Raw genomic sequence first — 16,304 nt, 5'->3', positions numbered from 1 at the left:
TCACTATGGATTCGGCCGATAGCCGGATCCGTCCTACACGTGACAGTAGCTGTTCGACATAAACCCATAGTTCAGCAATACTCGGGCACTGAACAAGTGCGTGCAGAACGGTTTCGTCGTCCTGGCAACACCTCGGCCAGGCTCGGCTGACGGCACTTCCGTGCCGGTAGAGTTTATCCCGAACAGGCAGAGCCCCTCGGTAGCACTGCCAGGCGAGCGACCTCTGGAAATTGTCCATCGGTCCCGGCCCGAAAGTCCTCCCGAACAGACCGCTCAGTTCGTTATCATCAACGCCTAGAGTTTCCCCGAGAACGTCGTCACATTTTTCCTCCACTAACCCTCTATAGAACGCTAGAGTGGAGCTGAAACCGATCGCATTGCCCGCCTGGCGGAGGGCGGAGAGAGCTTGACGGCACTCGAGGTGCCAAGCGCCCTTTCTCGGTCTACGTTTGATCCAGGTCTGCAGCTCTGTCAAAGAGATGAGCTGCGGAAAGTCGCGTCTGACAAAAGACGATCACACCTGATCACCGTCTAGGAAACGCTTGAGATGTCGCAGGCTGAGCGCATGTCTGCGCATCAGTAACCACGGCATTCCAAGGCTTCCGTTCAGCGGTCGTTGACAGTAGATGGATCGCCTGACCAGTGGCACCTGACCCTTCCACAAAAAGTCGAAGAGCAGGCGTACCAGCTTGACCAACCAGCGGTTGGGACAAGGGACGACGGTCAAGCGGTAATAGATGACGGATGCGATGTACGCATTCGCCACCTCCGCTCGACCTTTTAGGGACAGCTTCCTCTCGGCCCATTTCTGGGTGAGACGTGCCACCCTGCTCGTCACCTCTTCCCAGTTTTTATCCACCTGGAGGTCCGGACCGAACCAGACTCCGAGCAGTTTAACGGGTCCGTCTATCCAGCGCCCTACGACGCTGTTGGACGGCATGGGCTTGCCTCTCCAGGTGCTCAGTTGCAAGCCCACAGACTTTTCCGCGTTAATCTTTTCCCCTGTCACCGCTTCGTACTCGTTTAGTGTCTCGCCAATCAGGCCAATGTGCCTGTGGCTCGACACCATCATGGTGACGTCGTCGGCATAGGCAGACACGCTGTTTCCGCCTCCTAGATCGCGCGGGATACTCCTCAAAGCCTCCAACTTGCGCAGTAATGGCTCGAGAGTCAATATGTACAAGAGGGAGGAGAGAGGGCATCCTTGGCGGACCGAACGCGAGATGTCGAACGGTTCCGAAAGGTGACCGTTCACCCGTATCACCGAGCAGATGTTGCTGTATAAAGCAGCGATCCACCCGCGGAAGACTGGACCGAAGCCGGCTGCCTTGAGAACAGCTGCCAGGTACCGATAGTCGACCCTATCGAAGGCTTTACTCTGATCTAAGTTGATCAAAGCCCCACCCGCGCCAGCGTCGTTACCTACCCTCTCTATGATGTAGCGCATGAGATGGAGGTTGTCGTGTATCGACCTGATCGGCACGGCGCATGTCTGCGTCTTGCCGACCAGCTTGTCCACGACAAGCGCCAATCTCTTGGCTGCACCTTGGCCAAAATCTTCAACTTTGCATTGAGCAGAGTGATGGGCCGAAAATTTCCTATAACGTCCCCCTTGTTTGGGTCCTTTTTTAGCAAAGCCACCACCCCTCGACAGACAAAAGCAGGAATTCTCCCGTTTTGCTGCCAGTTGCAGTAGACGTTTGCCAACAGGCCCGCAAACAAGTCTGGCATTGAAGTATAAAGCTCGTAGTGTAGACCATCCAAACCCGGCGATCTACCTCTCGTGCAACTCTTCATCGCTTCCTCCACTTCCCAGGCAGATATCGGTCCTTCGCAGCACTCTGCCTCGCTGTCCGAGAGTTGCGGTAGGCCGTCCAGGTACACACCGAAGTCTGCACCATTGTGCGTTCCACCGCTCGTCCCAAACAGTTGAGTAAAGTGCCGCTGAAACACCGTACACATCTGCTTCGGTTCGGTAACTTCGCGCCCGTTCTGGTCCACCAAAGACCGAATGGTTGCTTTGTTGCCTCGCTTCGCCTCCGCCACGCGGGCCCATCGAGCGGCTCTAGTCCTCTCCCCGCTTAGCTAACGTGCCTTAGCTCTGACAACGCAGCCTTCGTGTTTGGCGTCAAAGTGTTGGTCAAGGGCCAACCTTGCCGCCAACACGTCGGTCGCGATGCCAGTCTCAAGAGCCTCGTCTAGTTTCTTAACTAAATCCCGCTCTCTCTTCAATAGCTAGAGTCTTACTAAACCTAATCGACTCTACTTAATTGCTCACTTGAGGGCAAACCACCAGTTGTTGATGATTGCCCCCGTGAGCGCCCGCTTAACTAGTAAACTAATCCGGTCTCTGTAAGCTTTGCACGCCGTTAATGACGCGTTCAGCTTCCAGTAGCCGGGTCCCTGTCTATGTAGCCTGTCTAAGTCGACTGTACAGATCACTAATTTGTGGTCCGTATAGTCGACTAGGTGGAATTGTGGACACCCTACGCTGTCCTTATCCGCTGGCCTACAAAACACTCTATCTAAGTACGATCTAGACGACCCGATGCGATTGGTCCAAGTCCACATTGGCACATTCGGGTTGTCTAGTCGAAACCTGTCGGACAGCTGAAAGCGGCCGAGTAGGTTGGCGAGGCTCTTGCACCCTCCTCCTCTCCTATCAGACGCTCCCCTGCCCACCCGATCGAAACGTTCGTCTAAGACAGCGTTCCAATCCCCAACTAGCACTAGAGTGCGTGACGTTCCCAGGAAAACTTCCAGACGTTTGAAATAATCCGACTGCCCTGCTCCTGTTGGAGCGTAGGCAGCCAGCAGTCTGAAAGCACCGCCGTCACTACCGTCTACGTCGAGGACCACCAACTTACCTTCCGGATCCAGGAAGACTGTCCTTATTTTCAAATCCAGGCCCTTCCGAAACAACACCGCAGTACCACCACCGCCCGCTCCCGGCCGACACAGAGATAGAAATATCTCGTATCCGCCGAAAAGGGCTGCGAGTTCCTGCGGGTCGGAGAGCCTGGTTTCACTGATGGCTGCTACATCCACATCATGAAACCTCAGGTCGTTTAACAGGTGACCCTGTTTCCAAGGTGACCCGAGGCCTCTCACATTCAAGCAACCGATTCTAAGTTTTGCCATGTTTCAAAGGTGGAAAGAAAAAAAGAAAAGGAGAAAAAAGGCTCTACTTACTGTTGTTGGTGGGGGTGGCTCCCTTGTGCTTTTGCACGGGTGCTTCCACAATATTTTTATATAGTTTCTTTGAGAAACTTTTCCCTAGCGATCCCACATCGTTAGGGAATATTTGTTTTATTTCATTGTATGTTGTTGCGTTTATTTTTATTGTGAGAATGTGTGCTGGTGGTGTGTTGTGTGTTGGTATAACGAAATCTGTTATATTTGTACTAGTTTTGTCTTTTAGGTACGCAACTAGTTTTTCATTATTTGTGTTTATTGATGTAATTGTGTCTGTGTGTGTTGGTGTATGTGGAAGTGGCAGTAGTGGTGTCGAAAGTGTTGTTGTTGTTTGTTGTTGTGAGTGTGTGTTGTTGTTGTTGTTGTTGTTGGTGGTGGTGGTGGTGGTGTTGGGAAGCACTATTTGTTCGTGCTTCCCCTGTGTGTCCTTTTGTTTTCTCCTCCTTTTCTTTTTTGGAGGCACTGTGTTCCACTCCCCTTTCTCGGTATCAGTGCTCGCACAATCCGAGCAATCTTGATCCGGAAAGGGAATGGCTGATGGATCTGCTTCATCAGCAGGGCGAAAGATTTCTGTTGGTTCTGTTGTTAGCGGTGTTGTTGCTGTGTCTATTGGTGATGATGACGGTGTTGGTGTTTCTACTGGTTTTTTAGTTGTCGTTTTTCTTGGTGCTGGGGTTGGTGTTGGTTTGGTGGTTGTTGTTGGAGGTGGTGTCGTTCGTCTTGGTGGTGGTGATGGTGTTGGTGGTGTGGCAGCCTTTGGTGTTTCGTGCTGTTGTTGTTTCTATTGTCGTTGTTGTTGTTGTTGCTGCTGCTGCTGCTGCTGCTGCTGCTGCCTCTTGACGTTTGCCTCCATTCTTTTTTTTGTGAATGGGGCAGTCCCTCTTTAGGTGGCTTTCGCTGCTGCAGAGGTAACATTTTGGCTTTCGTCCCTCCACAGCAACGTGCAGCCTGGTTCCATCTAGTAAAATAACTGAGTCAGGTATGGCATTAATGTTTTCCTGCTGGATATGTACCAGCAGTTCAATACCCATACCTGACCAGTTCTCTTTTACCCTTTGAAGATCTAGAATAGTGACAGTGTCCTCTATGTCATAGAGGACAGCCGCCACCAGCCATGATATACTCAGTTCGGGTGGTACTATGTCAATTTTTATTTTTTGTGCTTTCCTCCCAAGATATGATGGGGCCAGAAATAAATTTTCATTTTGCAAGGGCGAAATGGCATGTGCCCTTGCATCGTCTTCCGTTGGGAAGCGAACCTCCACGTCAGTAACGCTTCCCTCTTGTGACATAGCTCTTTTTGTCCCATATGGGTTTAAGAGCCATCTCTTTGTAATTCTTTTGTTTTTCTTGTCGAAAACTTTATAAATCACAGTCTTTTTTTTTGTTTCATTTATGAGTTGTTGAGGTGTATTGAGGAGGACACTGTTCCCCTCTTTTCTCAACAACTCCTTCGCAGATTTTATTTCATCAAATGAAATTTCAATTTTTTCTGTATTTTGTTTCGTGATAGAAGCAAAATTATTATTATAGTGGCTTTTTGTGTCGTTGCTGTTGGTGATGTCAGTGTGGTTGTTGGTCCTTTCCTTTGCTTCTTTTTCCAGTGCTGTTGCACTGGTGGAAGGAAATTCTTCGTTGACGTCAAGTTTAACGCCATCGTCGTTCTTTCTTTTTGGAACGCTCCTTCTTCCGTGCTTCTCTAGTACTGGGACATGGGTAGCGGGAAGAGGAGGAAAATTTTCGAAGACGTCACAAATGACGTCTTCGTTTACAGTCTTATTTGGAACATTGCACGCGCTGGCACGTTCCTTCGAAACACCTTCTTTGCCTTTTAAGACATGAAATGGGCTGTTTGGAGCCTTCAACGAAACTCTTTCGTGTAATGGGGGTGAAGCTTGAAGAAGAGAACAGCCAGTTCTCTTCGAAGCCATATTTAAAATTTTAAATGAAAGTTCCTCATGTCCCGCAAATAAAACCCAAAAGACATAAATGGACACGTGAGGAATACATTTCTATCCTACACGCTTACTTTACAGCAGTGCTCTACCCAAAGAATGAAAATACAACAACACATACATACAAAATATGGAAGAAAAATAGCATAAATAAAGACCTAGATACAACAATGAACCCTAATAAACTAGCAAATATTACGGAGATATATTCTCAACACAAAAAAATATCAGAAATAGAAATAGAACATTTAAAAGAAAAATACATCAGGGAAATATAGATAGAAGCCACACAACAATGCCAAATAATATAAACACTGAAACAGTAAAACACGAAGACAAATGTAACATTTCCAACAAAAACGATGTAAAGAAAATTAAAAAATATTCAGACAAATACATAACAAAAACACCAGGACTTACAAACACATATAACATACAGAAAATTGCACTACTAGGCACTGCACACATCCTACGCAGAACACTTTCCATACAATAACCATCAGAGCATCACAACAAATCACAACACATACCCAAGGCGCACAGAGCTGCGCTGGGTAGTGAAGTGAAAGCACGATATAAAATATATACTACTGAATAATAATAATAATAATAATAATAATAATAATAATAATAATAATAATAATATAATAATAATAATAATAATAATAATAATGATAAGATCATCAAGAAAAAATGTTTTCTAATCGATGTATCAATACCAACAGATGACATGTTTCTCAGTCATCATTTACTATTTACATTTCTTTAAAAGAAATGGAGAAACTTTCAAAATACAAAGACCTGAAAATAGAGGTAACTTGAATGTGTCGTCTAAAAACAGAAACGGAAACATAAGGTATGATCAAAAATTATTCAGGCAAATGCATAACAAAAACACCAGGACTAACAAATATGTATAACATAGAGAAAATAACACTACTAGGCACCGTACACTTTCTACGTAAAGCACTCTCAATACAGTAAAAATAAGAGCATCACAACAAACCACAGCACATAACTAAGGCACACAGAGCTGCGCTCGGTGGTGCAGTGAAAGCAAGTGAAAAAAATAAGACTACTGAATAATAATAATAATAATAATAATAATAATATAATAATAATAATAATAATAATAATAATAATAATAATAATAACAATAATAATAATAATAATAATGATAATGATGATAATAATAATAATAATGATAATAATAATGATAATAATAATGATGATGATGATGATGATGATGATAATAATAATAATAATAATAATGATAATAATAATAATAACAATAATAATAATAATAATAATGATAATGATGATAATAATAATAATAATGATAATAATAATGATAATAATAATGATGATGATGATGATGATGATGATGATAATAATAATAATAATAATGATAATAATAATAATAACTGAAGGAGAAAATGTAACGATTCTGTGGGACTTTCCAGTACATACAGACCGAACCATCAAAGCCAATAAACCGGATATTGTTGTGAAAGACCAAAACAATAAAGTTTGCTTATTGATCGACATGAGCATCTCTTGTGATCATAATATCTCGGCGAAGGAATTTGACAAGCTCAGAAAATATAAAGACCTGCTCACTGAAATTGAGGCGGTTACAATACCAGTGATCGTAGGAGCACTAGGAATGATCAAGAAGGGAACCGAAAATTATATGACAATGATCCCTGGTTTACCATCCCTGCAAGAAGTGCAAAAGATTGTCTTAACTGGTACATCACACGTATTGAGAAGAGTATTGTCGATGTGAGAACTATTACTACCCATGTATTTTTAATTTAACTTTATTTCTATAAAAAAAAATGAACGAACTAGTGAGTTTAGTTTAATGGCCTACCAATGTATACTATGAGTTTCTTTGCCCTAGGAGTCGGGAAGACACCCGGCAAGAAATGGAAGCAAATTTGAAAGAAGAAAAACCCATAAATGATAATAATGATGATATGATGATGATGATGATGATGATGATGATGATGATGATGATGATGATGATGATGATAATCACTCCATTGTCAAGGAAACTTGCAAATTCGCAAGGGAACTTGGCATTAACTCTGAATTAGATGAAGAACCTTGAATCCACTGCCACGTTAAAAGCAAGATGGATCAAACAGGCTGCAAAAAAGAATGGGCAGAAACAAATTGAGAAGCACTGGAGCCAGAAGCCTCAGCATGAACAGTATATTCTTCGAAACCGAAATGCTGATGTAGACCAAGCAACAACCCATCAGTGGCTGAGAAGCTCAGGACTGAAAGCAGAAACTGAAAGTTTTATATCGGTGGTACAAGATCAGAGCTTCCTTACCAACAACTACCAGGTTAACGTTCTTCAAAATGGTTCTGACCCTAAATGCAAATTCTGCGATAAATTTGATGAAACAATAGACCATCTCGTCTCGGGATGTCCTGCGCTGACACCAAACGAATACAAAAATCGCCATGATAGGATAGGACAGTATCTACATTGGAAAATACGTAAACACTACAAAATCAGCACTTCTGCTTACTGATATGAACATCGTCCTGAGCCAGTCGTTGAAGGTAAAAATGTCACTATCCTCTGGGATTTTCCAGTCAACACCGACAGATAATCGACCAGACATAGTCATTAAAGACAAGGAATAAAATACTTGTAGACTAATAGACATAAGTGTTTTCACTGATAAAATATATTTGTAAAATAATTTAATTTGGCTTAAAATCTGAAACAGAGGGATTTATCATAGCAGCTCAAGATCAATGCCTACCAACAAGGAACTACCAGGCCAACATATTAAAGAACAGCAGTTGCCCAACAAAATGAAACTATTGATCATGTGGTCTCCAAGTGCAGTCTTCTAGCGCCTACAGAGTATCTCAACAGGCATGATAGAGCTGCACAATATATTCACTGGGTAATCTGCAAAAACCTGGATTTGCCCCATGAAAAAAAACTGGTGGGAACACAAACCACCCCCAGTGCTTGAAAATGACCACATCTCACTCCTCTGGAACTTCATCATTCAAACTGACAGAAAGATAGATGCAAATAGGCCAGACATCATATTGAAAGACTTCAAACAAAGAACATGCCTCCTCATTGATATGACTGTCCCAATCGATATAAACGTATCTGTCAAGACCTACCAAAAACTGAGCAAATATAAAGATCTTGAAATAGAAATCAGCAAAATGTGGAACCTGAAGACTAAAACAATACCTGTTGTCATAGGTGCCCTGGGAATGATAGCAAAAGGGGCTGATTGCTATCTAACTCAGATACCAGGAAACCCAAAAATGACGGAAATTCAAAAGATAGTGCTCATGGGAACTGCTCATATCCAACGCAAAATACTTTCTATGTAATCTCAAGGTTTAAAACAAACATTTTTTTAGACATCCACTAGTACAACACAAAAAACAACCAAATATATGGCACACTAGACATAACAACAACGTGAACTTCCAACCTGTTGTCTCTTGAGGTCTCTGGGTGAGACTTGGAGCCAACTTGTACAAATATAAAGCAAAAGTCAAACATATAATAATAATAATAATAATATAATAAGAAGAAGAAGAAGAAGAAGAAGAAGAAGAAGAAGAGAAGAAGAAGAAGAAGAAGAAGAAGAAGAAGAAGAAGAAGAAGAAGAAGAAGAGAGAAGAAGAAGAAGAAGAAGAAGAACCTTTTCCTTATTCACCACATGATCGGGGGCGGCACAACACAACACAAAAAGAGCAGAATTAAATCGTGTAAAAAGATAACAATAAAAATCATAAATTAATCCCCAAAAGAGGGAGACTTCCAAGGGCTGCTCGTGGAAACCCCACAGAAATCACGATCGTCCTAACCTGTAGGGCAAGTACCCTCTCCACTTCATTTACCCATGATAAGAGGCGCATGCTTAGAGTTGGCTCGTTGACTCAGGCTATTCGTTCTACATTCACCCACTTTTAACAAAGTTGCTGCGAGGCAGCACTTCCCTCTCTACCCTCACTTTCGTTTTCAAGTGAAACTTGATAAAGTTGATGAGGGCTTGGCCAAAGATGAAAGTGTCTGTCTCCAGCCCTTTCAACCAGATCCACCACACAACCTCTTTCGTTAAGGCCACCAAACAAAGTAACACTGTTTGCCCTTCCTGGCCGAAGGAAGGTGACACAGCAATCTTCACGATTGATTCATTTGATAGCTGGATCCGTCCTACACGCTACAGCAGGTGTTCGATATAACTCCACAAGTCAGTAATGCTCGGGATATGGACGAGCTTGCAGAACATTTTCGTCACTCTGCGCGCACCTCGGTCAAGCCCGATTGACGGCACTTCCATGCCTGTAGAGTTTATCCCAAACTAGCAATATGTCCCGGTAGCACTGCTAGGTCATGGATTTCTGGAAGTAATCCACGAGCCCCAGCCCGAAAGTCCTTCGGAACTGACCAGCCAACTCATTCTCATCGACGCCCAGAGTCTCCCCTAAAACGTCGTCGCACCTTCCCGCCACTGACCGTATGTAAAATGCCTGAGTGGAACTTCCATCGGCTGCATCGACTGACAAAGGACTGCGCGCCTGACATCTCTCTCAGTGACAGGAGCTCCGCCTCGGTATGCGCTTAATCTAGGACTGCAACTCAGACAACCAGATAAGCTGTGGAAAATCGTGTCTGACAAATGGTGATCACACCTGCTCACCCTCCAGGAAGAACTGGAGATGTCGCAACCTCAGTGCATGTCTGCGCATCGGTAACCACGGCATACACAACCGTCCATTCAGTGAGTGTTGAACTGGAGGAAATGGAAGACCTAAAATGTGGAACACGTCCCTTCCACGGAAAATGGAAAATTATAAATTCCAGTTTGGTCAAACGTGAACTGAAACAAGGTATGACGGCCAGGTGATAATATTGACGGAGACGATGTATGCATTCGCCACCACTGCCCGATAGCTTTCAAGTATAGCTTTCGCTCAGCCTATTTTCGGGTGAGATTGGCCACCCTGCTCATCACTTCGTTCCAGTCTTCTCTACTTGGAGATCTGGACCAAACCCCGAGCAATTTAACCGATCCCTCCGTCCGGCGTACCGCGACGTAACTGGCTGGCATGGACCTGCCTTTCCAGATACGGAGCTGCAGGCCCACTGACTTTTCTTGGTTAATTTTTACTCGTGTGACCACCTCGTATGCTTTTAGAGCAGTGCCAACTAGGTTTATGTGTCTGCTGTTCAACACTATGACAGTGATGTCATTGACACGATTCCCCACGTCCTTGTTCCCGAGGGATGCCTCTCATCGCCTCCAATTTCCACAGTAATGGCTCAAGAGTCATTACATACAAATGAGACGACAGGGGACACCCTTGACGGACCGAAGGCATGATGTTGAATGGTTCCGGTAGGTAACCATTCATCCGAACTACCAAAATATCGAATTACCATTCACATGAACTACATTGCAGCGACTCAGTCAAGGAAAACGAGACCGAAACCGGCTGCTCTGAGAACGGCCACCAAGTATTAGTGGTCGATCCTATCGAAAGCTTTAAATCGATCCAAATTCATCAGGGCTTCAATCATGCTAGATTACTTACCCACTCTGTCTATGAGGTTGTCGTGAATGGATCTCCTCGTGATTGCGCATGTTTGTGCATCACTCATCCGTTCCTCGATGACAAGCGCCAACCCTTTTGATGACCTCTTGGCCAAAATTTCGAAGTCTGCGTTCAGCAGCGAAATGGGCTTAAAATATTTTATTGGATACCCCTTGTTAGGATCCTTTCTCTTCGACTCACGGAATCAGGAATTCTCCCTTTCTACTGCCAGTTGCGGTATATATCTGCCAAAACGTCACCAAACACATCTGACATATAAAAGTAAATCTCATAGGGCAGACCACCCAAACCAGGCAATTTGTTCCCCACCACCACCACCGTGCAACCCGTCATCGTATCCCGTATTTCCACGGCTGTTATCTGCATTTCGCAACACTCCACCCCACTTTTCGAGTGTCGTGGCATACCTTCGAGGAAGGCACTGAATTCCATCCTGCGTTTCGGACTCTCGTTCGTGCAAAACAGTTGGGTGAAGTGCTGCTGAAATGCCGCACACATCTATTTGAGCTCGAGTATCATCCGCCCATTTTGGTCCATCAAAGACCGAATTGTGGTTTTGTTGTGAAGTTTGCGCCTCTGCCACTGGGTCCATCGAGCGGCTTTTGTTTCTTCTTGTTTAAAAGCACGCACCTTAGCTCTGACAAGGCAACCTTCGTGTTTAGCGTTGAAAAATTGATCCAGAGCCAATTTCGCAGCCAACACGTCGGTTGTAATGCCTTTCCTAAGCGCTTCATCTAAGTTATTAACTTATTCCCTTTCAGTTTGTTCTTTTCTATCACGAATGCCTTACAAAACTTAACTGATGCTACTCTAATTGCCCCTTTCAGAGTAAACCACCATCTGTTGCTGACAATTGCTCCCTTCGATGCACTCTTGATTAATTCTCTAATCCAACTTCTGTAAGCTTGACACGCCGGCAGTGATGCTTTCAGCTTCCAGTAATCGAGTCCCTGACTTCGAAACCTATCTAGGTCGAACGTACAGATCACAAATTTGTGGTGTGTGTAGCCGACCAGTTTGAAAAGTTGACAACTTATACTAACTCTTACATTATTTACATTTGATGGATATTTGTCCTCATCTTGTCTGTTGTTAACAATACGTTTCGGCTGATATACCCTCCAGCCTTCATCAGGTGTCTTGGGGAAATTTCGAACCTGGGTTTTCATTCCTAAGGTATTTTTCGATGTTATTATTATTATTATTATTGTTATTATTATTATTGTTATATTATTATTATTATTATTATTATTATTATTATTATTATTATTATTATTATTATTATTATTATTATTCAGGTCACTGCCTGAAATCGAACTCGGAATCTTTGGGTTAAGAGCGCGGGCTTCAAGAGCGGTTAAGAGCGCGGGCTTCAAGAGCGGTTAAGAGCGCGGGCTTCAAGAGCGCGGGCCCCAAGATTCTGAGTTCGATTTCAGGCAGTGACCTGAATAATAATAATAATAATAATAATAATAATAATAATAATAATAATAATAATAATAATATAATAATAATATAACATCGAACCTTAGGAATGAGAACCCAGGGTCGAAATTTCCCCAAGAAGAAGAAATCCTATTACAGATTCGAGAATTTCTGAATGAATATTTTCCAAGATGGGTTAGGCATCAATTGCGGGCCAATTGAATAGGTACCACGGTCACGAAATTTAGCTCCCATGGACTTTTCTTCTGGTGCTACATTACACCCCTTGTGTTTTCTGAAAAGATTCGTGACCAAGGACATCTTCTTCAAAGAATTATTGAAGCGTGTGAACGGCAATGAAGAGCTATTTGAGAGGGTCCGTTGCAATTTCAAATTCCGCATGAACACTTGTTTAGAGCTACATGGACAACACTTTGAATATTTGTAATGGATTACCTACTTCATTGCTAATAAAGCATACTTGATATCTCCCATGGTGCGTGACTTTGTGGCCACCTTGTATACAGGGAACATTAAAATCTAGCTAAAAAACAAATTCGAAGTGATGGAGGGCAAAAAGGAGATATCAGTAAATGACTCGTTATGATTTTTGTATATTCGTCAGTTACTGCATAATTGATGTCCATACGATTGTGAACAAATGTCTCACTAGTAACAGCCATGGATTGCATGAACTATAATATTTCATGAGATCATGAAGCCGCTCAAGTCATTTTCTATCGAAAAATAGTGTCAAATGAATAAAATGGGTGTAGGTATGGATGTGTGATTAAGTAGTTTGCTTTGCAATTACATAGTTCCGCTTCGATCCCAGTACGCGGCACCTTGGATGTATAAATATCTGTTACAAGAGAATCGGATCGACCAGAGAGTTCTGTGAGGAATTTGTTGGATATAAACTGTAAGAGGACCCAATCTAAAATTATGTGGTAGGCGTAATCCGTGGCCCTGTTTAATACCACCATTCTGGTCTCTAGGGAAGAATTGTATTACAAGCTTTCGAGGTAATTTTACAGATTGATAATAACTTTTACTTATTCTTAGTGTGCTTGTCAAACAGTTGTAGTCGTGTCCAGACTTCACATGACTAAGAATTATGTTTGTTATAACAAGGAAGGTATCTGGCTGCAACCACTGAATGTGGGGAAATAAAATAGGTATAATAACATTACTTACCTCGTGTAGTAACGTTTGCAATTAAAAACATTTCCGATGTAAGAGCCGTGTCCCCATTAATGATCACCTCGTCCTCGTTGCTGCTGCATTCTTGTTCTAAAAACAACAATAACAATAATAATTATTATTATTTCAATTATTGGCCACTAAGGCCGACATACAGGGGACAATACAGTAGACGAGGACAGTGGAGGTTTTACACAAAACAACGAGCAAACAGTTAAGAAAACAATAACAATAAACATTAAACAAGAAAAATATAACAATGAGATTTCCTCAATTTGGGGGATGACCACTCAAAGTTGGCTCATGTACCCCACCAATCCTGAACCACCCGACGCTTCGAGGGTGCTCGGGAAGGGTATACCTTTCCTCAAATTCACCAGCCTACAGGCGCATTATTGGATAGGTCCACACACGCGGGCCACTTTCGTTACATTAACCCACCTTTCAGCAAAAGTACTAGGCGGGGGGGGGGCATCACTTCTCTCTCCAACATCATCTTCCTTTTCAAGTGAAAATTGAAAAAGTTGATGAGGAATTGGCCGAAGAGAAAAGTGTCTGTCTTCAGTCCTTTCAATCTGGTCCACAACACAACCTTTTTTGCTACTTCTACCAGCCAGAGGAAGATTGCCTGCCCTTCCTGGCTAAAGGAAGGCGGTGGGCCAAACTTCTCCATGGACTCGGCTGATAGCCGGATCCGTCCTATACGCGACAACAACTGTTCAACATAACTCCACAAGTCTGTAATGCATGGACACTAGACGAGTGCGTGCAGAACAGTTTCGTCGCTCTGCACGCATCTCGGGCAGGTCCGTCTAGTCGAGGGCCTCGAGTGCCTGGCAACATTCCAGACGCCAGTCACCTTGTCAGGGTCTCTTCTTGACGTACGAGTGCAGCTCAGTCAAGGAGACGAGCTGGGGAAAGGCCTGTTCGACAAACGGCGACCACACCTGTTCACCTTTTATGCAGAATATCTGGAGATGTCCCAACAGCTAGGGGTGTTTGTCTCCCCTTCGTAAATATATAAGGACACTGGAAATGTGTCAAGGCCACAGGAAGCGTCGATGCTTCCTAGGGCTAAATAGCGGTGGTGTAATTCCCTTACGGGACTGTCACGTTAAGTTGACAGTATACAACCACTCTATCGCTCCACCACCGCATATATCTCTATGAGATATTTAGAAATTTAATATTTCTGATATATATATTCATATATATATATGTATATATATATTTACATAACTACATGTATATATGTATGTGTGTGTGTGTCTGTGTGTCTGTGTGTGTAATTAAATCAAAATAAGCAACAAGGATATCCAGAGGTAATTCAATACGATCGTTTCAAACAACTCCATTTAATTGAACAATGCAATCATTACTTCAGTTTAAATGCAGAGCAATCTTCGGCTGCATAAAGACATAAAATTTAATTAAATTAAAGCAGATGGACACATTAGTATAATTTTACCTAAAATCTCCAAGAAGCTAAGGAGATAGACAAAGAACATTTCTTCATTTCAGCTTAGAAGCTACTAAGGTATCAGGAAGAAAGACTTGTTGCAGATTTTGTTTGCCACTGTTTTATGGGGTCAGTTTTAATTTATAGACTAGTTTATCAAATTTTTTAGTATCTAAGGCCAAAAGAACAAGGAGTGATGCCTGCTAGGAAGTGGAATGAGGGAGTCGACAGAAGTCACAGTGGGTATAGTCATAAAAAACTACGAATATTTATTTTAAGCAATATAATGAGCTTTAGTAAAGGAAATCTTAAATCAAGATGTTAGCTGACAATTAAAGGGAGAAGTCAATAGCAGACCATTGATAATATCATGTGGTACTATTGTAAAATATTTAAAACAATATTGTCATATTGTATAAAGTAAAAGTTTAGGATTATTCAGAAGATTAACAAAAGGATAAAAAGTTGTTTTTATTTAATACTTTCGAGTATATACCAAACTTTTACCACAATAGAGGGAGGAAAAAAATAATCTAGAAATAGTTTAATATTTATACATATTATATACTTAAGTACTAACTTATCAGATGGTATCTTTGAAGATTGATCAATTGGTATTTACTGGTGATTAATAAAGGAGTACTGAGGTAAAAAGAAACTATATATTAATTAAATTAATAATTTTCATTTTAATCACCTTATTTTGAAATTGTATGGATAATACCGTAAATTATGGTGCCTCAACTTAAGTACCATATTCATCTGAATCTATCTATCTATCTATCTATCTATATATATATATATTATTTCGCTTTGGATTTGGTTTGCAAGATTCTTTATGCGAGTTCGTGTGTTGAAGCATATTCTGTTGTGCCTGGAGAGAGTCATTCCCTGTTACTGCCTTATAATTTAACACACTCACCGGTAAAATTTCCTCATATTTCATTTTTATTTTCCTAAAATTTTAGAAAAATAAAAAAAGAAATCAGTGGAATTTTACCGGTGGGTGTACACATTATAAGGCGCCAAAAGAGAATGATTCCCCTCAGACACAACAGTGTATATATATATATATATATATATATATATATATATATATATATATATATATATGTATGTATGTATGTATGTATTCATATATTTTTACTTGACAACACACTGCATAAATGATAAACAGAACGCTAATAATTCTAATATTGAAAACAACACAAAACATGATAAAATTCCTTTACGAGGTAAGGGAGGCAAGCGTTATTTAAGCCTACTTTTTCACTCTAGAGGTATTTCACCATTCTTTAAAGATAGTACCACTTACAATTTGACTGTTACTAGGAAAACTATTTAGTTTGTTGTTCTGTGTGGAAGGCAAATTAAATCTAATCTTCCTTTGCATTTCCGTGAAGCGGTTGGTAAGAACTTTCAAAAAAATGCTACATATTATTCAGTTA

General features: G+C 41.8%; 1 long non-coding RNA gene across 1 annotated transcript in view; it reads right to left on the bottom strand.

The window, feature by feature from the left end:
- Nucleotides 1-13,391: 13,391 nt before the first annotated feature.
- LOC118766135 overlaps nucleotides 13,392-16,304 on the bottom strand; it is a 17,098-nt gene continuing 14,185 nt past the window's right edge. The window contains exon 3 of the long non-coding RNA XR_005002045.1: nucleotides 13,392-13,487. This is a non-coding gene — a long non-coding RNA (uncharacterized LOC118766135). The remainder of the gene's footprint in view (nucleotides 13,488-16,304) is intronic.

Source organism: Octopus sinensis, linkage group LG14, assembly GCF_006345805.1.
Source record: "Octopus sinensis linkage group LG14, ASM634580v1, whole genome shotgun sequence".
Taxonomy (NCBI): domain Eukaryota; kingdom Metazoa; phylum Mollusca; class Cephalopoda; order Octopoda; family Octopodidae; genus Octopus; species Octopus sinensis.
The sequence above is the reverse complement of the archived record's forward strand: the minus strand, read 5'-3'. Positions and strand labels throughout refer to the sequence as shown.